At 42.2% G+C, this 24,158-nt stretch overlaps 1 long non-coding RNA gene across 1 annotated transcript in view; it reads right to left on the bottom strand.

Moving 5' to 3' along the window:
• Nucleotides 1-1,016: 1,016 nt before the first annotated feature.
• The window catches only part of LOC145713927 (uncharacterized), a 465,264-nt gene continuing 442,122 nt past the window's right edge, over nt 1,017-24,158 (bottom strand). The window contains exon 8 of the long non-coding RNA XR_014136730.1: nt 1,017-1,237. This is a non-coding gene — a long non-coding RNA (uncharacterized LOC145713927). The remainder of the gene's footprint in view (nt 1,238-24,158) is intronic.

Here is a 24,158-nt window from a genome sequence, read left to right as displayed (position 1 = left end):
CAGCATGCATTCAACCCTAATTTTTGTTTCTTGAATCATAGATCAGTGGCCAGTAACTAGAAATTGGTATGTTAGTAAGGTTCTACAGCCTTGGAAAAGAAAAGTGCTGAAGGAAAAGAAAAGTGCCGAAGGGAACAGCATGGTTTGTTTTTTTTTGTTTTTGTTTTTTTTTTGGTTGAAAATGTATGAACTATTGAAATGGTTCTCCTCCTCAAACAGCTACTTTTGTCTCATTTCTGTAGTTTATTCTTATTGTTACTGGATTTCTCATTTTTCTTGTAATCTAACACAATATGCTCCTGAAAAAAAATGTTGAGAAAGGAACCAATTTGCCTGAATGTTGACAGTATTAAGCTCAGTAAGAAAAATAGGAATGTATGGATTTGGATTTGAATAATTAGTATTTACAAATCCCCTTCTCTATTTTTGTACTATGTCTTGATATGAAATTCAATTCTTTGCTGCCAAAACTGGCTGTAGAGAGGGAAAAAAAAATGTTATGTTAAATTCATTCCAAATATTGAGACAGAATAGTATTACTTCTGCCAAATTGAGGTATAATCTGAAGGTTTGGGTTCTTAAATATTAACACATTCTTAAAGTACATATTGAAATATAACATATACTCTATTCAGATTCTGAATCAATATTGACAATTTCAAGTATTTATCAGGTTTATGAATACTCAGGAAAATAAAGAAGAGTTAACGTAAATAAAAACAAAGCTTAGTTGTTATTCTTTTACATGCCAGTTCCACAAGGGATGGAGAGGGGGCTGGGGGGGTGGTGTTTACTGGTAGCAGATAGGGGGAAATGCTCCATCGGAAGAAGAATCTGCTGGAAATTGAGACTCTACAAATTCAATTCTAGATTTAGTTGGGTTGTGCAGCTACAGCGACAGGCCCTTGTCAGAAACAGTCAATGAGTGGCTCTATAGTCACCCACTTTTGCCCGACAGGAAAAGGGAGGAGAGGAAAATAATTAGTTTTTAAAACTCAGGGCAGAATTCAAGACCCCTGAATGAGCCTCAGGGAAATGATAACTAGACTTACCCGTGACTCCAGTGCTGATAGCCCTCCGCGGAGGCTCAATCCCAGGCTGTAGGTGGCTCCAGCTCTGGGGCCTTGCCATTTCCACGTGGCGACTCTGCCCCATGCTGGCTCTGAACTTGATGGCACATGGCTCTGTGCCACTGCGATGAGCCTGCGTCGTGTCCCATCCACACCACTGGTAAGGACTGGAAGCAAAATAAAAGACACTCGTCACACTTAAAGAAAAAGACTGGGAATTTTGTTCTCCTAATAGCTGTGCTTCCTAGGACTTCCTTAGAAGGTACAAACTAAGAAAATGCAAATGACACTGTTGGGAAAAGACACAGCTGTCGCTCTTCCTGACGTTGGGGTGGCCTTGGTCCCGTAGAGCCCCATTAAACATTTGCAGTCATCCTGGGCAGTGGCTGTTATCACCCCCATTTTACAGATGGGGAAACACAGCAGGTTGAGGGACTTGTTCAAGTGTACCCAGCTAGCAAACACTGCTGGGTCATCACCGGATGGGGGTCTGTTAGACTTGGATTATTAACTAACAGTGAAACGGTACTATTTCCTCACAGTAAGATGCTGTTCTTAAGCGGGGACACCTCGTGTAATATAATTAATTGCCCAGTACTTACTGTATATTTACTGGGTTTTGTCAAGCCTTGGGCTCAGTGGATTACATACACTATCTCAACCGATCCTTAAAAGAATCCAACAAGGTAGGTGAGCTGTCAATATCATGCAGACGACGAGAAAACAATCGGAGAGTATAAGGCAGCCATTTACTTTGGGACAGAAGTGGGAGTGGTGACAACCTATGTCATGAACCTGCATTTGCTCTGTTAGCACATGTTGTTACTTAGACTGTTGATCACAGATGAATGAAAATATCAAAGTCCCCCAAAGATACTTCTGTTCATTCATATTTTACAAAAGACCCAGGGAACATACATTTTGCAGTTCCAATATTATTTGCTTTGTGGTGTTACTTTCCGGGATTGTGGGAGAAAAGCTTTCCCTCACTCCTTGGCACTGCTATTGGCTTCAGAACTGGGCTTCAAGGACCAGGCGGTCTGCATCGCTATGTCTTCTGTCCCCTGGCCTGCAAATATCTAGTTTTTCAAATACTATAGTTTAGGGGCACCTGGGTGGCTCAGTGGGTTGAGCAATCCGACTCTTGATTTCGGCTCAGGTCATGATCTCAGGGTCATGGGATTGAGCCCCACATGGGCCTGCTTGAGACTCTCTCTCTCTTTCTCTCTCCCTCCCTTTGCCTCTCTTCCCAGCTGGCATGCTCTCTCTCCAAACTAAAAAAAATAAAGACAACAACAACAACAAATCCCAAATACTGTAAGCTTAAAGGACCTGCGATGCACAGAGGAAGTCGAGGAAAACGAGAACTGATTTTCCACAGCATTGCCTTATGTTTTAGTTATCTATAGCTGCAAAATAAGTCACCTATACTTAGTTGCATTAAAAACCAACAGCACTTAGGGGTGCCTGGGTGGCTCAGTCGGTTAAGCGTCCGCCTTCAGCTCAGGTTATGATCTCACCGTTCATGAGTTTGAGCCCCGCATCAGGCTCTGTGCTGACAGCTCAGAGCCTGGAGCCTGCTTCGGATTCTGTGTCTCCCTCTCTCTCTGCCCCTCTCCTGCTCATGCTCTGTCTCTCTGTCTCTAAAAAATAAACACTGAAAAAAAAATTTTTAAACCAGTGTTTATTATTATTATCATTCTTATCTTTCCCAGCCCTGGGGATTGACTGGGCTCAACTAGGTGGCTCTCACTTGGGGTATTTCTTGTGGTTACAATCAGATGGCGGCTGGAGCTGGTGTTGTCTGGAAGGCTTCCTTACTCAGCTTTCTGCTTGTTGATTTTTACTGTCAGCCAAGACCTTCATTTGGGGCTGTCGGCCACATGTGTACATGGCGCAACTCTGTGTGGCCTGAGCTTTCTCAAAGCAAGGCGCTTGGGTTCCAAGAGCAAAGCTCTCAAGAGAAGCAGACAGCCAAGTGAAAGACTTTTATGATTTAGTCTGGGAAGTCCCATACAGCGACACTTTTGTCACATTCTACCCCTCAGCAGCAAGTCACTTCTTAATGGGAAGAGTATCAAAAAATTGGCAAGTAAGATTCCAAACCGCTACTCTGCTCTCACCCATGAAGACAGGAAATCGTGTGGTGATCTGACCAACAGGGTTCTAAGGGATTAAAGAAAATATATACCAACAAAGCAAACGTAAGTCTGTTGTGCAATGACTGTTTCATTCAACTATGCAAAGGTAGTTCACTGGATAATCAAATGGTTCTCCTACCCTTTGCGTGAGAACAACTGTTTCTCCTCTGTCCATGACCCCAGCTACCAAAACCATCAGCTGGCCAATGTTGCCATCTTTCCTGGGGGGGCAGCCTTTATTCAACCCCCGCCTTTCTCCCATTGCCATAAAAGTCCCTTGCTGGTAGACATGTCACACGCAGCTGTGGCCTCTGGCTATCCACTGGAGATGGCGCAAGGCCCACTCTCCTACCTTCTCCCTGAGATCTTAGAACTCAACAGGACACAAGGTTTGCATGATTCAAAGTTTAGCCCTTTGATGCATACGCTCATCTAATGCGGCTCAGGGTATCTGATGTGCAGGATATTGTGTCTCCTCTGTGCCTTAACTGCCTCTTGATGCTATTCATATTTTATTTTATTTATTTGTTTTAGACATGGACAGAGAGTGAGAGCTGGAGAGTGGGGTGGAGGGAGAGAGTGAGAGAGAGAGAGAGAGAAAATCCTAAGCAGGCTCTATGCTCAGCGTGGGGCTCAACAGGAAGCTCGATCCCACCACCCTGGGATCATGACCTGAGCCAAAATCAAGAGTCAGATGCTTACCCGACTGAGCCCTTCAGGTGCCCCTACACACTTATTTTTTTTAAAAAAAAATTAATGTTTTATTTTTATTTTTGAGAGAGAGGAAGGGAGAACATGAGACAGAGAGACAGAGAGAGAGACAGAGGGTCTGAGGCAGGCTCTGCCTAGACAATACAGAGACCGATGCAGGGTTCAAACTCAGAACCATGAGATCATGACCTGAGCTGAAGACAGCCGCTTCACCGACTGAGCCACCCAGGCGCCCCTACACATTTATTTTTAAATGTTGAGCAATGTACTATAAAAGCACATCATAAAAATATTCAACAAAATTACCATAAAAATGTCAGTATAGGTCCTCACTTTTCCTGGGGTTTCATGAGCTCCAGAGCAGCCAAATTCTCAAATGTTATAGTGGAATCTACAATTGTTCAGTGTTAGGGTGACTTTCGTGTCATGTGAACCTTACACTACATTGTTCCCAAGGACAGGAACTAGAACAAACCACTGTGACAGAGCCACTGGCCCATGTTCATGTCCTCCTACACACATTAAAACACATTTTACAGCCCCTTGAGAGGTTAGGTAGAGTCCACAGGACTGAGTTCTGAGACCAATGGAACATGTACAGAATGGAGCAGGCTACTTCTGGGCTTGGCCACGAAACTCCCTTTCTATCCCACTCTCCTTCTCTTCGCAGGAAGTCTTGGCGGCCAAATACTGAATGTGATGGAAACACAAGGAAGCATTAAAAGATGGAGGAAACCTACATTCATGAATCGTCATGTCAAGAAAACTTGTCCCCTTACTGACTGTATTAGACTATGACACAGAGAGATACGATTTCATTAAGCCTTTGAGATTTTAAAGATTATCTGTGATTGCATCACATTTACCGACTACCATCTCTCCTAGTTATTTTGGTACAACAGAAGTCCAGTAGAATCTGGTGCATGTGGAGTTGAGGTACAGGTATTCTCCCAAAACCCAGGAATAGCCAGCTGGATGAAGTAGAGAGGAGAGAAATAGACACTAACACTTCTAGCGGTGATCTTTAAGTAAGAAATATAAAACCGTTTAGGAAAGTGTATTACCATTCTGAAGGTGAAGAAAAGCAAGAGAGGGGCGCCTGGGTGACTGAGTCGGTTAAGCATCCGACTTCGGCTCAGGTCATGATCTCGTGGTTCGGGAGTTCGAGCCCTGAGTCAGACTCTGTGCTGATGCCTCGGAGCCTGGAGCCTGCTTCAGATTCTGTGTCTCCCTACCCGTCCGCCCCCTTCTCTCTCTCACACTCAAAAATAAACATTTAAAAAAAATTTTAAAAAAAGAAAAAAAAAGCAAGAGAGAGAAAAGAAAGGCTGTAAGTGTCCTGTTAAGACCCAGAGCAGAGTTTCTATAACTACTCCCCTGCCAGTTTGCTGGGAATAGAGGAGGAAGATGCTCTGTGGATCTGTTGCCAGACCACCACATGTCCAAAGTGGAAGGAGAAAGAGACAGTCCCCTGCAGCCTCCACCTCAGGAAATGTCCTTGACTTCCTTGTCGGTATAGTGAAATGCATGTATATTTCAAAGGTGAAGAATGGAGGAGAAAACTGAGCTCCACGAGAGATCGATAATTGAAGAAAAGTCAGTTTCCTTTGTCCCTTCCCAAATTATACCATGTCAGGGGGCCCCTACTCTGTCATTTTATCATCCTGTGGAAGAGACTACCAAGAGATACCAAGAAACCAAACACAGACCAAGTAGTTCTGTCCATTTGAGTTGTGAACTCCAATCAAATTCTTCATAAAGATTCTGCTCTTCTGAGAACACACATTTCTTATGTGTTGAACATTTATAGCATTATAATATACATCTTTATAACATACATTATAAAGAGAAATAGAGATAGAGATAGAAAGTGAGGAAGAAAGAAAGAAAGAAAGAAAGAAAGAAAGAAAGAAAGGGAAGGAAAGAAAGAAGGGGAAGGGAGGGGAGGGGAGGGGAGGGAAGGGAAGGGAAGGGAAGGGAAGGGAAGGGAAGGGAAAGGAAGGGAAGGGAAAGAGGAAGGAAGGAAGGAAGGAAGGAAGGAAGGAAGGAAGGAAGGAAGGAAAAAAAGAAAGAAATAGATACAGATCTTGAACACCTAATCAAAAGCAAGAATGGCTACTCTGTTCAACCTTGGAAAGTGCTAGTGCATCCCTTGCAGAATGTTTCTGCCAGTTTCTAGTAGCAGCACTTTCCCAACAGGATAAAGGGCCTAGTAAGATGGATAAATTCTAAATTAAGTTGCTTTGCAGTTCTTCTCTGGTTTTCAAGTGAAAGAGTACTTCCTACTACTTTCTGATGATCAGGATAGAATTCCAGTACTCAACAAGCACTTAGCCTACAATTTATTCTTAGAGTAATGTAATATGGGATTAATGGACCAGAGTCCATAGTTCAGTCATCTAATTTATTTCCTTATTTCCAATGTTTATTTTATAAATATCTTTTTTTAAGATTTTTTTCATGATTCTGAGAGAGAACAGGCACAAGCGGGGTTGGGGGAGAGAGAGAGGGAGACAGAGGATCTGAAGCAGGCTCTGCACTGCCAGCAGTGAGCCTGGCGTGGGTGGGGTTCAAACTCACAAACCATGAGATCATGACCTAAGCCAAAGTCAGATGCTCAACTGACTGAGCCACCCAGTTGCCCCTTCCAATGTTTAATTTAATTTAATTTAAAAATTTTTGGGGCGCCTGGGTGGCTCCGTCGGTTGAGTGTCTGACTTTGGCTCAGGTCATGATCTCGCAGTTCGTGGGTTCGAGCCCTGCATCGGGCTCTGTGCTGATGGCTCAGAGCCTGGAGCCTGCTTGGGATTCTGTGTCTCCCTCTCTCTCTGCCCCTCCCCCACTCACACACACACACACACTCTCTCTCTCTCTCTCTGTCTCAAAAATAAATAAACATTAAAAAAAATTTTTTTTTTTAATTTTTAATGTTTATTTATTTTTGAGAGACAGAGCACGAGCAGGGGAGGGGCAGAGAGAGAGGGAGACACAGAATCCGAAGCGGGCTCCAGGCTCCGAGCTGTCAGCACAGAGCCTGACGCGGGGCTTGAACCCATGAATCATGAGATCATGACCTGAGCCGAAGTCAGATGCTCAACCATCTGAGCCACCCAGGTGCCCCTCCAATGTTTATTTTAATCTTTGGAGAAGAAAAAAATACAAACATTCACAACAAGACTGCAATCAGAAAGCACTTAGTATTTATATTTGATGAGGCACAAAATCATACGGGAAGTTTGGCCTGGCAGCAGTGTAGTTGCTTATGTCAACTACAAATCACAGACCATCCACGGGCTTATCCTATATAGTCTACCGGTCCCCTTCCCATTACCTGACTCCTGTAACTCAGTAAGCTTAAATTCCATCATTCCTATAAAATTTTTGAACGGTTCGTTCAAATTCTAGACTTGGGGTCATGTGAGACCCGTGCTATATGGTTCCAAGAAGAGGAACTAGAAAGGATCTTTGTGACAGAGCTACCCGTCTATGTACATGTCCTTCTACACACAGATAAACTACATTTCCCAGGTCCTTTTGAGGTTAGGTAGAACCCACATGACCAAGTTCTGCGACTGATGAAAAATGTGAAGAGGGCAGCAGGCTCTTTCCAGGCTTTCCAGAGAGAAGCAGTCTTCCCTATCTATTCCACCTGAAGGTTCACAACCCTAGCTGAGATCTGGAGATTCGGACACTGTAGTAAAAAATTAAGCTTACTCAAAGGGAGGTCTGGCCTTTGCCTCCAGCTCCTGGGAAGGGATCTCTGAGCTCTTGCAATGTCTTGCCTGATAAAGGCGTCTTCGTTTCCCTGGTGGGCCTTGAGTCACACTGTATCATCTAACAATATGACTGGCATCTAACAATTACTGGCAAATTCAGCGTGATCACAGCCTCACAGAAACATCATGAAACTACCTTTCAGAAGAAATAATGGCTCAAAGTTTTGTTTCCCAATGGTCTTCACCTTGTAATTCGCGCCGGATTCCTACAAAGAACAATGGCCACGGGATAGAATTAAATTGCCCTTAATTGTGCAGCCAGGGACAAATGCAGTATGACTGCTATTAGCTAATGGCATAGTATTTGTCCTCCTATGCTTTTTGTCCATTGAAATACTCATAAAGAAACACTATGGAGAGGTATGTAAGGTTGCAACAGCACGGGACATTCAGAACTCCCAGACTCTAGAAGTGATTTTCAGGAAATGAAAGTAGCAGTTTGGGAAATTAAATGCGTTCACCAGGGGTAAGTCAAGAAAAGAGAAACCTCTCAAGGTTTTCCAAAACGAGAGATTTAATCAAGGGAATTCGTTATGGAGTCGATGGAAAGACAGCAAAACAAAATACAAGAGTGAGGCAATTAGAAGCTGGCAAGAGCAAGATGCTGCTTCCATTCTTTGGAAAGGGCCATCGGGGGAGGGCTAGAATCGGAAAGGGATCCGCAAGGTGAAAATGGACGGAGCCGTCTGTTGAAAGCTGGGACTTTGAAGGGGCCGCGGGGCTGAAGGAGCCACAGACCCTACCAGAGGCAAGGCCTGAGGCAGAGAGACAGACAGACAGAAAAAGAAATGTGTGGTTTCTCATTTCCTCCCATAATTTCAATCTGCCATTACTGCGTCTCTTTGGCAAAACCCAGCCAGAAGCCAGCTGACGTGGAAGTGTGGGAAACAACCTGTAAGGGTCTGTCCCCTGTAATAAAGAGCAGGACAAGGGAAAACGAGGAACCAGAGCTTAAAGAGAAGGGTCAAATGATGAACATACTACTGGAGGCCCAGGAACACAATGACTTGTGGATCTAAACGCTAAAAATGTAAAGCAGAAAGAAAAAATGTCTGCCAACTGCGACTAAGTATTCCCCATCGTATCTCAGAGACATGGGACCAACCCCAACCAGGAAACAAGGTAGCAGGCAATATGGATACGGACACAGGGTGCCTACTGCTGTATTTCTACCCCTATGTAGTGCCTCTTTAAAAAAAAATCTTTCTGGGGTACCTGGGTGACTCGGTCAACTAAGCGGCTGACTTCGGCTCAGGTCATGGGTTCACGGTTCATGGGTTCGAGCCCAGCGTCAGGCTCTGTGCAGACAGCTCAGAGCCTGGAGCCTGCTTCGGGTTCTGTGTCTCCTCTCTCTGCCCCTCCCCTGCTCGCGCTCTGTCTCTCTCTCTCTCTCTGTCTCAAGAATAAATAAACATTAAAAAATTTTAAAACCAAAAAAATCTTGCAAAGAGTTTAAGTCTCTAGAAAGGCAACAGAACCATCGCTCAAATCCCAAGATGGTAAATTGTCTTCTGAACTCTTAAGCTGGAAGAGATGCAACACGGTCATGGATGCTAGAATCTATGGGGTTTTACATGATATTTTAGTGAAATAAATAAATAAAGTAAATAAATACGCGCATTTAAAAAAGAACCACAAAATCCTAGAATGCTTCTACTTATCCAGGAATCAATTCGTCCTTATAACGTAAATTCAAAGGAGCAGGAGAAAATCCCTTCTTGGTTAGGAGCTGTGTATATCAATTGTCATTCAGCCAGATATCACGAAGGGGGATGCTTGTAGCACTCCGCCGGACAGGAGAGCAAATAAGAGGAATCTACATCGAGCCTGGATTGAACCTTACCATTTAGTGATGAGTAGAAATTAACCAAACTAAAAGTAGGTCCTGGGGAGCCTGGATGGTTCAGTGGATCCGATGTTCTGACTCCTGACTGCAGCTCAAGTCATGACCTCAAAGCCATGAGATTGAGCTCCAAGCTGGGTTCCAAACTGAGCATGGGATCTGCTTAAGATTCTTTCTCCCTCTCCCTCTGCTCCTCCCTCACGTGCCCTTGAGTGTGTGTGTGTGTGTGTGTGTGTGTGTGTGTGCGGTCTCTCTCAAAAAAATTAAATGTTTAAAAAGTGGGTCTTAACAAAAAAAATTTTTTTTTAATTTTTTTTTTAACGTTTATTTTTGAGACAGAGAGACACAGCATGAACGGGGGAGGGGCAGAGAGAGAGGGGGAGACACAGAATCAGAAGCAGGCTCCAGGCTCTGAGCCATCAGCCCAGAGCCCGACGCGGGGCTCGAACTCGCAGACCGCGAGATCATGACCTGAGCTGAAGTCGGATGCTTAACCGACTGAGCCACCCAGGCACCCCCGAAAAATTTTTTGATTATATCAGGTAAAGGAAATACTAGCTTGAAGGTGCAGGAGATAATCATACCACCTTGAATCTGTGCTTGAACATATTATAAAGACAACTTTTATAAAGAAAGCATTGTTGTTCTCAAGAAAAGTAAAGATTGTAACTACAAGGAAAACGGTGAAATGGAAGCATAATCAGCGGAGGTGACAAAAAACTGCAAGAGATACAGGCTCCGATGAAGAGGGACATAGCTGAGCAAGACAAAGACATCAGGAGATATAGAAATGTAATAATAAAATTTAAATTCACAGCCCAATGAGGAAAGAACAGATTTAACACTGCAGGAACGTAAATCAGCGATGAGGAGAACAGATTTGTGAAGCATTCACTGAAGACAGAAAAAATAGACAAAAGATGATATCAAAGAAAAAGAAGGTAGATATGAGGACAAGAGTATGGAAACTTACTTTCACAAAGAAAATCGGTGTTCCTGAAGAAGAAACAAAAGACATAGTGCAGTAATCGGTCGTACAACAGAAGAAAACAGTTTTCAATTGCTGACTACAAAGCATGATTAATGAATAGACACACTCGTGTCTGACATATGCCGGTGCACGTTTTGAATGTTGAGGAAAAAGGAAAAGTATGGGTGGATGGACAAAACAAGTTATCTAGAAAAGAATAAGAATCTGACCAGCCTCATATTTCTTCCTGCACCATTAAATTCCAGAAAGCAAATAATACCATCCATGCAATTTGAGGGGAAAAAAAGTTAGGGAATTAAAAATTCTATTTCGAGGGGGGTGAGGATGGGCAAAATGGGTGAAGGGAGTGGGAGGTACAGGCACAGCATAGGGAACATAGCCAATGATAATGTAAAAGCGTTGTACGGTGACAGATGGTAGCTACACTGGTGGCAAGTATGACATAATGTGTAAAGAAGTTGAATCGTTATGTGGTACACCTGCACCTAACGTAACATTGTGTGTCAACTGCACTGAAATAAAAGTTAAAAAAAAACAGACAGTCTTTGGGGTGCCTGGGTGGCTCAGTCGGGTAAGCATCTGACTCTTGATTTTGGCTCTGGTCATGATCTCATGGTTCGTGGGATTGAGCCCGCAATGGAGTCCACCCTGACAGCATTGAGCCTGCTTAGGATTCTTTCTCTCTCTGCCCCTCCCCAGCGTGTGTAATGTGTTCCCTCTCTCTCTCTCTCTCTCTCTCTCAAAAATAAATAAACCTAAAAAAATGGACAGTTTTTGGACTCAGAAATTTTTAAAAATTGCATTTCAGGTGAAGTTGCTATTCGTAGTAGAGGCTGTAAATCCCCTACTTTGGGAAAGAGATACTCATTCTCCAAACTTCTAGAAGTGCTGGCTGCTGAGGGCTCATAGCTGAGTCCCTCTCTACAAACGGTCTTCAGTAGATGGGAACCCAAGATTACACCTGTCCATCAGGAAGACCACACACAATCACTGCTCCATTTGAAGTACAAAGGTCCAGCCCCTTTGTTCCAAAATTGGGGGGCAGCTGTGAAGGAGCATCCCATCTCCACAGCTTTCCTTGGATTTGGCTGAAACCTTACGTTGCAACTACCTGATAGTTCTTCCCCTGCCCATCCTGCTTCCTTCATTTCCCTACAACTGTTATTCCCAAGATCACACTCCCCAGTCAAGTTCCAGCATGTATTTCTCTGTCTCAGGCTCTATTTCTAGGGAACCTGCCCTAAGCCAATATTCATTTAGCAAAATGGAAAGGCCTATTCGAGTACCAATTGAAGGATGAAAATAAATAGCTTAAGTTAGAAAAATAGTGATATAATACTCTGAATTTCAGCACTAGTTAATCATACAGTTATTGCTGGAAGTAGGCTTACAAAAGAGAATGAAAATATAAAAGATAATTTTTGAAAGAGAGGAGATATAAGTTAAATATATATTTAGTAACAATCATCTGGCTCTAACATTCCAGATTACATGTTCTAAGATTAGGAAGTACAGAAGGAAAGGCTAGGGGAACAAAAGAGTTCTACATTTTTTTTTTTTTTTAGAGAGAGAGACTGTGAGTGGGGGAAAAGAGCAGAAGGAGAGAAAATCCTAAGCAGGCTCCACACTAAGCATAAAGTCTGACATAAGGCTCAATCCCATGACCCTGGGATTACAACCTGATTCAAAATCAAGAGTCAGATGCTCAACCGACTGAGCCACCCAGGCGCCCATACATTTATTATTTCACATAAACACATAAGGTTGAAGGAGTCAGAAGATACTATATATTCAGAAGATACAATATATACTATATATTGCCTGAACTGAATTAGTAGATAACTACAAGACCACTATAAAGTCACATATGATTCAGACATACTTAGAAGCACAAAAGTTACACAAATTAAAATATCTAGCTTTGTTGAAGATGATGAAACATATTTATTATCGTGCACATATTATCAAGAGAAATACATATTGATAGAGACTATTTGGAGATACATACATTTCACTTCCAGTTATGCGGAAATCTGTCTATGTAAATACTTACTCTGGAGTATAAAGACGCATGTAAAATTATTTTATCCAAGTGAAAAATTGGAAATAACATAAAACCTATTGGTATGAAAGTTGTGAACTGAATTATTATTTCTACAATGAGATACTATGAAGCTATTAAAAAAGAATCAGCTCTATTTAAATGCACTATTAAGGGGCACCTAGGTGGCTCAGTCAGTTAAGCGTCCCACTCTGGATTTTGGCTCAGGTCACAATCTCACAGTTCATGGGTTCGAGCCCCGTGTTGGGCGATGTGCTGACAACGTGAAGCCTGCTTGGGATTCTTCCCCCCCCCCCCCACCACCCGCTCATGCAAGCTCTCGCTCTCTCTCTCTCCCTTTCTCTCTCTCTCTCTCTCAAAATAAATAACCATAAAAATAAATAAATAAAGGCACTACTATAGATGGATCACCATAAGCAGTGAATAAAAAAAAGTTACGGTACAATATATACTGTATGAATGCATTTATGTATAAACCCCTCATATAACAAAACTATATATTTGACATGTTCATATATGCACCTAAATGCATAGAAAGAAATTGGAAGGATAAGCAGTGAACTGATAAAATTTCCTCTGAGGGAAAAAATTGAAATTGACAAGCCATGTGAAACTAAATGGGGCAATCTGTTTTATTTACAGCCTTGGAATTTTTCACAATTCACAATTCATGTATTACTTATATATTTCAAAATGTATAAAATGAACAAAATTTTCCTCATAATCAGAAAAGGCTTGATTATTCAATAAATAATGTTAATAATATTGGCTAAATACTGTGGAATAATGTACAGAAAATGTAAAATACATTCTAGATGGATTAAAGAGTTAACTCCAAATGTAATCCAACCATGAAAAAAATACAAGCTTATTTTATTATTTAAAAAAAATTTTTAATGTTTTTATTTATTTTTGAGACAGAGAGAGACAGAGCATGAGCAGGGGAGGGGTAGAGAGAGAGGGAGACACAGAATCTGAAGCAGGCTCCAGGCTCCAAGCTGTCAGCACAGAGTCCGAGGCGGGGCTCGAACTCACAGACTGAGATCATGACCTGAGCTGAAGTCGGACGCCCAACCGACTGAGCCATCCAGGTGCCCCCCCAAAATACAATTTTAAAACAAATTACAAAAATATGTGTAACTGTAAAAAAAAAAGAGAGAGAGTAGAATTTAGCAAGAAAAAAATCAGGAAAAAAAACCCCCCAGCCTTCAAAATAAATGCCTATCTTAAGAGAAACAAACCTATCTGTCCACTTACAATTACTAAGAACAAGACAACTTTTGTAATTGCATCACAACTTTGGCTTTGGGCACCCTAGCGGCCAAAACAAGCAATGGAAAACAGAATAACAGCAGCAACAAAAGCAAGAAAACAATGGAATTGGTTTTAGAGTTCCCATTCCTGATGAGTAAAAAAAAAAAGCCAACAGTACCTCAGGAGAAGTGAAACATTTACTCTAAAATATATTTCTGAGATAGGGGTGCCTGGGTGGCTCAGTTGGTTAAGCGACCGACTCTTGATTTTGGCTCAGGTCATGATCTCACCAGTCCTGGGATTGAGCCCTGGCGCTGAGCTTGGAGCCCTCTTAAAATTTCACTTTCTCCCTCTGCCCCTCTCCCCTGCTCATACTCTCTCTCTCTTGAAAAAAATTACATTTATATTTATATTTGTATTTATAATTTATATTTATATTTCTGAGACAGGAGACACTGGGAGATCTTGACAGGAAGACGTCTCTCTCAATGAGGAATAGACTCTTATCACATCACTCATTGAAATCTGAGGATGTAACACCAAGACACAACTCAGCGTAGACAGCTTCACAGCGGAAGGCAAGAGAGTCCAGTACAACTGTATAGCCCTAATGGTGTAACTTGAACCAGGCAGAAGTTTTAGGCTAGTTTAGCAGAAGAGATGGCCTGATTGTCCTCCACAAAGATCAATTCTCTCAACTGGGCTTTTGATAAAATTTGTGAAGTGGCTCTTTATATCATACTCTATTTGGGAGCATAAACCATACAGGTAAGTATCGTGTGAGTAGAGCTAATAATCAGAAAAAGTAGTTCAAAGGAGGGAGAAGTCACTTTCCATTGCAGTAACAGGAGTAAACTATGTGCAGGAGCTTATGCTTTGAGTTAGACTTTAAATAATTAGGAAGGTTTCCAGGGTTTGAGTTTGGGAAATGGGAGTGATTGATGCATGTCTAAAAGTGGAACAGCTACATTGAAAAGTACACTACACTTGAAGTTAAGAGATCTGAGTGCTAAACTGACCTTCTATGATAGGCATGAATGGAAATAACTGAGCTGAGAAAGTAGAAGGAAAGTTTGGTGGAACACCAAAGGTGGTTCCCTAAACGGAAACAGAGAATTTGTAAAAGGAGACAACACGAGTTGAGAACGGGTTGGTTTAGACCAACAGGTGATAATAATCAATACGCTATTTTTCCAGATTCCACTCAAGGTTCCTGAGAAATGGGCGATAATAGCAGATTCTTTGTAAATAAGCTTTGAAGAAGCTTCAAGATCATTTAGTCAGCTCCTGGTTTTCATGGAAGAAGAATCTGAGGCCCACAGAAGTAAAGCACATCACTCGAGTTGACGACATTGAAGGCAAAGCCAGAATTAGAATCCAGCAGTCCTAATTATTTCTTAATCGTTATGTTCTTGATAAGTCTTGTATATTGAGGATTTTCCTCTTGGAATGTTTCCTTTTTTGAAGCCAGAACCATGCTGCAGAGATGCTACACAACTGGCTGATGAGAGACATCCTGGATGTTCCGGATCCAGCCAAGCTCTTGAGCAGAAATCATCATAACTTTTGGTCATTAAGTTTGGAGGTTGTTTATTAAATGGAGTGAAGTGCCTAGCATTTTCTCTAGGCTTCTTTTCTAGCAAGAACCGGTTTCCATCCCATCCCTCTCTCTCCGCTTGTCCCAGTAAGCTTTTCCCCCCGAAGAGACTGAGTGCCCCATTTCTGCTTGCTCTCGCAGAGCATTTTCTACATCTCTACCCCACTATCTCCCCTGCACATAACTACCCCCTCCTCACCTAGGCAACACGTTGTGCAAAAATGGAAACATGACAAGTAGATGCTATCTCTCACTAATAAGAGCACAGCAGGAAGAAGATTGGCCCTGCTCCATCTCATTACCACAATCATTAGCTAGCACACAGGTGAGTAATTACCATTTGCTGGATATTCTTCAGGTTTCTCTTCCCAGAACGTAAGGAGAGGATGCTCAGCCATTGGTCACTGGGGGTCTTTGGCAAGTGATCCTTCTGATCTTTCCTCTTCTGCCTCCCTCCTTATCTCTCTCCTCCCATCCGTGGTGGGCTGTGAGGCTAGAGCCTTGATGACACCAAATGCTTCAGGCAGAACTACTGCTCACACTGCCTTTCATCACTTCATTAGATCATCACTTCACCCTAGAAGAATCTGTCAAAGGTTCCCTCAGGGTCACATCCCGGGTGGATTTGGAGGAAAGAGGATGGGAAGGCAGAAGAGTTCACACGTCCTTCTACTTCATGGGTGCGAATTCCTCTACAAATAAAATGTCTGAAGACGGCAATCCCACAGTTTGGTTCCCCAAAGCCCCCAAAGAACTGAACAAAGAAAGGCAAATTTTGGAGGGAAATCAGTCTTTCCCAGAGCGCTGCCCACAGTGCCATGCGTCCTGGGGCGACCCACCTTGAACAAGGGTTCAACCTGAACAGAGGGATATCGTCTCGCAGAGATCAGTTTATGACTTACTCTCCTTGACCTGAGATGGCTTTGGATCGTAATTTTTCTTTTCTGAAAAGCTGGTTCTATAAGATAGCAACAGGTTAAAATACTATTATCTCACAGACAATATCAACTCAACAAGAGCAGCAGCGTCTCTGGTTGCATACTCGCAAGAATCTGCAAGAAGTTTAGATGTCCACAGCGAAACTTTACTGAGCACTGTTAGGTGGTATTTGACTATCGTTGTTTATTCCTAGGGAACTTAAATCATTCAAAGGTAGAACTTAATGTGAAGAGCATCTGAGATCCTGAGTTAACTTTATAGACAAATCGAAATAACAGACTTAGGAACAAATTGGTTACATCCCATCAGCAACAAAATCCCATTTGTTGTCAATAGACTGTGTTTAATGTTGACAATCCACAATACCCTGTAACAAGCATTAGCTACCTTCGTTACCACCTTTGTGCTTCATATATGAACGCTGACTTGAGGAAATAGGATTTTGCCTTGGATGGTTTTGGTAAGGTGTTCATATAATTTATCATACAAACTGGGGTAATTTGGGGAGTGAAAGTAGTTTCCTCTAATAATTACTCCAGGATCACAAGCATAAAAGGAGATCATCCTGGGCAAACCTGGATCCCAGTCTCCTGGAATTTGGGGAATATAAGAAAGGTATCTGTACTAAAAAAACATCCCCACAATCTACTGTCACACAGTTCACGGGAACCCCTTTTAATGTGCAGCATCTTCAAGGAGAACAGCACTTGTTTTTATCAGTCACTCCTTAATGTAAATAAGAATATGAATCTCTTCCTTTGTGACAAGTGAGAAAAATCAATGCACTGAACAGAGAAGAATTTTAAAAAGGGAAGGAAAAGACGTGGAACAACATCACTGGATCCTACTTTAAGGGGACTTGACCAGTGGGGTACCCTTTTTGGGAAATCACAAGAGGGCTAGGTTTCCGACTCCAATCAGAGAATCTAAAAAGGGATCTGAGAGGTACAGAGAGAAAATTCCATTTAGGGTGTGAACTTTTCTCAAGCTATCCCAGATCATCTTTCCTACATTAAGGTCTATCTGCCTTGTGTTCAGTGCTGACAGACAAAAGAGTCTTGAAATGAAAGACCTAGGGTAAAAGCAACGGAAGTTTCTTGGATTTGATAGTTTACTGGATAGAACAGACCGAGAAAAGGTGAAACATTAAAAAAAAATGATACAAATGAAAATAATTAAATTCATACGGTCAGAGGTGAAAATCTAGTAAATTAACCTGATACCAACTTCTTAAAGGGGTCCTCTCAAGTGGTATTTCTTTGAGTTAATATGGCTGCTCAGTTCTGAAGGCGTCAGGGGAGAAGGTGGGGGGAAAGAGGGGGAAGGAGAAGAGTGTCCTGGAACTTAACTGTAGAAGCGACATTAATCAGTTCCATTACCACACATATGCTAACCTCAGTTATGGAAAAATGATGCAGATTGGTTTATAATTCAACAAATTGGATTCAGATGGGGTAATGCAATAGATATTTACATATAGGCAAAGGTCTGGTGTCCATATTGTGTTTCTACCCTCTTCCTCCAGGGAACTGGTACAGCGTGGTTTGAATTGGCTTTATTCCATTAAATAAACAATTTATTTTGAAATACTTTTAAATTTATAGAAAATTGCAAAAAACAGTGCAGAGGCTTCCTATATACCCCACATCCTGTTTCCCTTATTATTAACATCTCATATTACTATGGTACATTTGTCACAATTAAAGAACCAATATTTGTACAGTATTTACTAAAGTCCATACTGTATTCAAATTTCCTTTTTTTTTTTTTTTTTTTTTTTTTTAACCTAATATCCCTTTTCTGTTCCAAGATCCCATCCAGGGCACCCTGTGACTCCTCTTGGCTGTAACAATCCCTCAGACTTTCCTTATTTCTGATGACCTTGACAGTTTTGAGGGGTACTGGTCAGGTATTTTGCAGAATGTCTCTCAATTGGGATTTGTCTGATGTTTTTCTCCTGATTGGACTGCGGTTATGGGTCTTGGAGAGGAAGACCACAGAGGTGAAGTGCCATTCTTGTCACATTATATGACATCAAGGGCTTATACTACCAACATGACGGATCACTGTTGATGTTGACCTTGATCATCTGGCTGATATCTGTTTGTCAGGTTTCTCCACTGTAAAGCTACTGTTTTTCCTCCTCCCTTTCCACACTATGGTCTTTGGAAGCAAGGCACTAGATGTAGCCTGTACTTAAAAAGTTCAGAGTTATATTCCATCTCCTTCAGGTGAAAGAGCTACATAAATTATTTGGAATTCTTCTGCAGAGGAGATTTGTCTCATTTCCCTCGTTTATTTATTTTTGTGTTCCTTCAGTCATCTATATCAGTATGGACTCATGGATATTTGCTTTATATGCTGGGCTATAATGTAACACTTCTTTATTTTGTTGCCTCAATTGTTTCAGCTTTGACCACTGGGAACTGTTTCAGCTCATTCCTGTGCTCCTCTGACAAACCCCATCACTGTGATTAGTTCTGTTTGTTTGAGTGTTTCCTTATTCTCTGGCACTACAAGATGCTCCCGGTTCATCTTGTATATTTCCGGCCCCAGTCCTAGAAAATATCTTTTCCCTAAGAAGCCCTAGTTCCTTTTATTCGGAAACAGTACTGGAAACCAAGATCTGAATTCCCAAGTCTGTTTTGAACAAAGTTTTAAATCATCTTTTCAACTTGACATGTTACTAGCAGCATCTACATTGCCTGGATGCTTTTATATTTATTAAAGAAATACATTTTTAGGATGAGTGGGGAAGTTGGAAAATAATTCTCTAGATGCTAAGAAGTAAACTGTTGTTGAAGATTTTTAAGTAAAGTCTTAATTTCATTTTAATATATACAAATAAGAATTTGAGAAGTGGAATGAGTATTGGGGAGAAGAAGGGGGGAGAATGATATTTGAGAAACAGCATGCAGGTGTATTATTGATCGACTGATTGATTTTACTAATGCTTTGTTGGTCTGTGAAGTATTTGAAAGATTGAAACACATTTCTTTTTTATTTTTTTTAAAATTTTTTTAATGTTTATTTATTTTTGAGACAGAGAGAGACAGAGCATGAACAGGGGAGGGTCAGAGAGAGGGAGACACAGAATCTGAAACAGGTTCCAGGCTCTGAGCTGTCAGCACAGTGCCCGACGTGGGGCTTGAACTCATGGACCGCGAGATCATGACCCGAGCCAAAGTCGGCCGCCTAACCAACTGAGCCACCCAGGCGCCCCTCTTTTTTATTTTTAAGTAGGCTCCATACCCAGCATGGAGCCCAAGGCGGGGCCCAAACTCACAACGCGGAGATCAAGACCAGAGCTGAGATCAAGAATTGAACAGTTAACTGAATGAACCACCCAAGCGCCCCTGAAATACATTTCTTTAAGATTTTTTTCTCTAGACCCAACGTGGGGCTTGAACTCACAACCCCGAGATGAAGAGTTGCACTTTCCACCTACTAAGCCAGCCAGGTGCCCGGAAACACATTTCTTCAGTTAAAGGTAAATCCTAAACCTCCCATAGGGTAAGGAAGTGATGTTTCAATTCCTAAATTCACGTGTTTCAATGGCAGGACAGGATTTTTATAAGTTAGAACAGTCCAAAACTGGATGCAAAAGGGCTAGGAGACATTTCTTTGATTGATAAGACATTCACTTATGTTTATCATATATGTGACCAGGGGACTTATGAGTCAGCTTAGCCCTTTTACTGGTTATATGACCATAGACAGTTACTTGGTCGCTCTAGACTCATGTCCTCATCTGCTGAAATGTAGGAACAATAGTATCTACCTCTGTGAGGATTACAAGACAAAATAAAATGCATCAAAATCTTACCAAAACCCATAGCATAAAATAAATGCCAACATGAGCATTTTGTTATCTTTCAATGAAAGAAGAAAGGCCTTTGGGCCCACTGGCCTCCAAGTATACCAGACCATCATAGTAACTACTATTGTCCTTGAGCATCATTGGTACATTTCAGCATAGGTGAGATGAGCCCCCCCCCCCCCCGATTTTTATCCATTAATGCAGTTCCTTTTAGATGGCAGGAGAGGGGGGCTAAGGGAAATGCATCTTAGAAAAATCACATTCCATAGTGTGGTCAAAGCATTTATAAAATCAGGAGTCTGACTTAAAGGTCTGAGTATTAACTTAGTGCCCTTTTTTCTTCCCCTTCAGAGGTAGAACAGATTCCCAAGATAAGTTTATTGCTTTCACTTGCCTAATACAATATCCCTAGAGACACATTTTCACAGTCTGGAAGCAGACCCATTTACTGCACTGCAGTGGGGGTGGGGAGGGGTGGAAGGAAGGAAGGAGGTTCTTTGTCACTAACTGCCTGATTGATTCCAAATGACCGTGGTGCGCTGCTGTTAGGGTCCGAAGGTGCGTTCATTTAGAAGACGATTATGTTCTTTATGACAAAGGTAATTTTAGTTTGAATTTTACAATAAAGCATTTACACAATCCCATCCCTCCTCAAAACCACCTTAGCTGAGAAGTCTTACTGAGTTAAGAACCACAAGACTGGCAAAGAAACAAGGTCTTTAATATTTAATAATAGGCAGACTGTAGCTTTTAAGCACACGCTGTCATCCTCTCTATACGCAGGCACTATAACCCAGGAGACCAAATAGCACATGGCTGTCAGTTTCTCTCCTTTTATTTGTAAAGTATTTCTGTAAAAGTGTCCCCATCATAAGCCTCTTAAGACACTGCCCAGAAACAAGGTGAAGCAGAGGGAACATGGTCTGGGAGTAATAGAGCTAATCTATATTCTGCTGATGCCCTAACTTTGCAGTTTGGGTGAATTTACTTCCCTTGAGATGGTTTTCTAATTTCAAAAGGCTATCCTCAGGACTAGGACCCCCAAACGAGTAACCGCTAACTCCCAAGGCACACCTGTGTTCAACATACAACCCTGCCACTATTTTGGAACTATTTAAATTTCTTGCTTCTTCCCCCCAAACGCTGCATTTTTCCCCCTCCGTTAGAGTTCTCGTCATGCACACAAAACAGTAGAGTTATTCACGTATGACAAGGACCTTCTTTACTTGCCCTGATATTTCTACCATCTTGCACAGTACATTGTAAGTGGGCAATTTTTGCTTCTTGGATTGATGGCCTTTATACTTTTAACTTGGTTCTCAATTTTTTCACATTTGTGTTTCCTCTCAGCAAGAATGTAGTGCGCATCGTGGTTCTCTGTACACACTTTCCACGCTTGACTCTCAATCGCTAATCCTCAACCATTTGGGCAACGTAATACTTGAGTAACCTTTGTTTCTCCAGGTCATGGCCTGGGAATTCGGGGAGGACATGTAGTCATGTGCACTAGAATAGCAATTATAATGACAATACTCACTGGGTTACAGTACTTCCCTAGAAGGGCTGCTTGGATCTCAAGCCATCCTCTCTCCAAACCCCCTCTATTCCCCTGACTGAATCAGGCTAGGCTCATGACTTCTTGTTGGCCTTTATAATTTCCCAGACGTATCTGTTGGTATCATATCTTTCTGGCTTCATGGGGCTTTAACGATCAGATACTGCACTAGGGTTTCTCATCATCTTTTCCGCCAGTATGGACCCAGTGTTACTGGGCCCTTTGCTGCTCTGTGCCCTCCATCTTAACACACCGAGATACACACACACACAAACACACACACACACACACACACACACACACACACACACCCTGACGGTGTGCTCAATTGGGAAGACACTCTACCACCAATATTATGGCTCTTTTCATTAAAAGCTTACTTTCCCAGGGGCGCCTGGGTGGCTCAGTTGGTTAAGCATCTGACTTCGGCTCAGGTCATGATCTTGCAGTTTGTGAGTTCGAGCCCCACGATGGGCTCTGTGCTGACAGCTTGGAGCCTGGAGCCTGTTTCAGATTATGTGTCTCCCTCTCTCTCTGTCCCTCCTCTGCTGCGTTCTCTCTCTCTCAAAAGTAAATAAACATTAAAAATTTTAAAAAAAGAACTTACTTTCCCAACTTTATGCACACTTCAACTTCCTATAAACACATAGGTCAGCTCTCTTAGGACAAGTCAGGAGCTCTGTGGATGCCATCTGAGACTTCACCCAAAACTGGCATCCCTTGCCGGTAACCAAGCATGGAACCTGGGTACATCCGTTATTCCCTACTTCAAAGTGTGTTAACTGCCTTCCTCAGCACCGTCACGTATCCAGAGGATGGAAGCAATGTTTGCTCCATTCGTGTTTGAGGCTTAAATCCAAGGTCTGAGGATGAGGCCATCAGTGTTGCAGTTTTTTCCCTGCAGCTCGTCAGGGTCTTACCCAAAAGGACTCCTGTTGCTCTGCCTAAGCACTAGCAAATTCTAAAAATGTTTTTAATGTTGATTTATTTATTTTGAAAGAGAGAAAACAAGAGAGCAAGTGGTGGAGAGGCAGAGGGAGAGGGAGAGAGAGATTCCCAAGCAGGCTCCGTACTGTCAGCACAGAGCCCCATGTGGGGCTTGAACCCACGAACCGTGAGATCATGATGTGAGCCAAAATCAAGACTTGGACACTTAACTGACTGAGCCACCCAGGTGCCCTTAAGCATGAGCAAATTCTAGAGCTAGGGGTACATATTTGTTCCTGAACCTCACACTCTCCAAGACCTTTTCCATGAGTTTTTCACCTTCCCTAAATCACCTAACAAAAGAACCGCACAATATACATTTTCAAAACTCAAGCTCAGATTTGCACAGTTACGTTTTCTTCAGAGAATATTTTAAAAGGTTTAAGCTATTTAGATGCAACCTGAATTGCCAACATTTCTTCCATGCTTTTAAAAAATACTTACAATTTTCATCTCAATTCTAAAATCAGAATCTTTGTGCTGGGTAACGTTAAAGATATACAGGCTATTTCTGCCATTTTGTCTGAAGCAAATCCCTCTCCTCTTTCTACCCTCTAACCGTCAGTCCTTGACCTCAGTCCCTTTGTTTTTTTTTAATTTATTTGAGAGAGAGAGAGAGAGAGAGAGAGAGAGAGAGAGAGAGAGAAAGGAAGAAAGGAAGAAGGAAGGAAGGAAGGAAGGAAGGAAGGAAGGAAGGAAGGAAAGATGGGGCAGGGGCAGAAGGAGACGTAGAGAGAGAATCATAAGGAGGCTCCACACTGAGTGTGGAGCCCAACATGGGGATCAATACCATGACCCTGGAGATCATGACCGGAGCCGAAATCAAGATGCCCAACCGACTGAGCCACCCAGGCATCCCTAGTCCCTTCATGTTTCAGTTGGAGATTCAATGACCTTCTTCCAAGTGTCAGAGAAACCACTGAGAAGTCAAAGAAATCTGAATGGGGAACATGTAACATGTCACCATGATTAAGGCTTCCTGCTAACGCTGGAGGAAAACCTCAGTAAGCCCGACATGAAAAACTAGTCCGTTAAGTAGAGGTCCCATTACTGGCCTCACTATGGTCTTACAAGCACACTTTGGGAATGTCTTCTAACTGCATTCTATTCCTCTCCCTCTATTTTCAGTGAGACACAAATGCATAGGCCTTGACCCTGACCAATAGCTCTGTACACCAAATACAGCAGTCTCTATTTCTGCCTCACTAGGCATGAAGAAGGGAAGAGATGGCTGATAAAGCAAATGGCTTGTCAAATGGCATGCTGAACCACTTCCCTAGAGGAGGAGGGTGGGAAATTAATATGGGGACTAGACCTTTAACTATACACAAGTATTTATGACCGTGACAGACATCTCTGGCACCACAGTGCTCCTGGAAAGCAAACCCACTCCTTCCCAAGATGCTGAGTGT

Source organism: Panthera onca, chromosome X (genome assembly GCF_046562875.1).
Source record: "Panthera onca isolate mPanOnc1 chromosome X, mPanOnc1 haplotype 2, whole genome shotgun sequence".
In the NCBI taxonomy this organism is placed as follows: Eukaryota; Metazoa; Chordata; class Mammalia; order Carnivora; family Felidae; genus Panthera; species Panthera onca.
The sequence above is the reverse complement of the archived record's forward strand: the minus strand, read 5'-3'. Positions and strand labels throughout refer to the sequence as shown.